Source organism: Aplysia californica, unplaced genomic scaffold, assembly GCF_000002075.1.
Source record: "Aplysia californica isolate F4 #8 unplaced genomic scaffold, AplCal3.0 scaffold01170, whole genome shotgun sequence".
In the NCBI taxonomy this organism is placed as follows: domain Eukaryota; kingdom Metazoa; phylum Mollusca; class Gastropoda; order Aplysiida; family Aplysiidae; genus Aplysia; species Aplysia californica.
Genome location: NW_004798440.1, coordinates 28,323 through 29,958, shown reverse-complemented (window position 1 = coordinate 29,958; position 1,636 = coordinate 28,323).

Below are 1,636 nucleotides of genomic sequence, written 5' to 3'. Positions count from 1 at the left end.
AATAATAATAAATAGCATTTGTATAGCGCATTTCCCCGCTCAACAGCAGGCTCTATGCGCTTTACACTATATTATTACCCCCAGCAGACCATAGAACACTCCGAAACATTCTCAGCTTCCCGGGAAACATACAGTGCAAGCAGCTGATTAAGCGCTCAAACACTAACAAACTGACAAGACAGATCTTTCGCTGTCTATAGCCGGGTACCCATTCCCACCTGGGGGAAGTGAGGAAAATGTGTGTAAAATGACACAACGTCGGGTCCCTGACGGGATTCGAACCCTCGACCTTACGGTTGCGAGTCCGAGAGCCTAACCACTAGGCCACCGACTTGAGGGATTTTTTTGTCCCAGTATCTTTGCTTTCTGCTCTAATGACAGTTGCATCCCTTTCAGCACGGGTTCACCCAGACAGGCAGTGTTGGAAGCCCGCCTCCTAATTAAATGATTTAAATTGTGTCAATGTGGGCTTAAAACACCTATAATATTATTATTGTGAAAAAAATTACAAACAAACTTAAACGGTCCGCAAAGAGGAAATTGATTGCCAAATTGGTCAGATCGGTTTTGTTGAATCGGTCTGTACTACTCGTAGAATCCCATAGAAATTCGATTCGACTCAGAAAAACAACCGTGCTCGAAGTCAATAATATAATATGTGTCACGACGTGATGGAATCAGGCGTTCGTCAATTTTTGGACATGTAAAGCTACGGGTACCATTTTAAAGCTTGTTAATTTGTCTTGATTTTGTTGAAAAAAAATACCCCTCTACCAAGAAGAGAAGTTGATATATTTGCCTTTGAAAGAGGAAGAGGTCGCCTGATTTCAGAAGTAAAATTTGCCAGAAAATGGCTGCCAAATTTTGGCGACTTCCAAAGTTTGAGAGTTTTTAGAAACTGCAAATTTACATTTTGTGTGCCTTAAATCACCCCTTTTCCAGTAAGATCATCTCAAAAATGTGTTTTAAAGGGACTTTAAAAGTTTTGAGTAAAAAAACAAAAATGCCATAAAAATTGCCAAACAGACAGAAAAATGACAGTTTCTTTGATTTCATTATTTTGACGAACGCCTGATTTCACCACGATGCCTCACATATTAGTTATTTGTGAAGCGTGCAGACAAAATGAATCACTTCTCGCAGTCCACGAATGGAAACGTAGACCGAAAATAGCCACATCAAGTTTCCAGATTTATAATTGTTCTCATTTTCCTAAAGTTTAACGTGTATTTTATTATTTCATTTTGTAAATTGTAGAAACCCATCCCATAAATTTCATTTATCTGTCTATGTCTATTCGGCTAAAATCTAAGAATTAACTCATTTTGCCAGCTCAACTCACAATATTTATTTTATTAATGATTCTGGAGAGGTTCAACAAGCGATCATTCAGAATAATCTAGAATTAGTAAGCATAATAATCAAAATGCAAATTTCACGCAGTCAGACAATAAGTGCACGCACAACTTAACCTGGCATCTATGGTGTAGCGGCTAGGGTCTTCGTCATTGAACACGGACGGTGCGGGTTCGATGCATTAGTCGGGAAGTGTTTTTAAATCCCCCCTACTGCCCCTACGCTTCCCCCATCCTTTCACCCTCTTCACTCACTCCCCTCCCCCCTCCTCAAACAACAA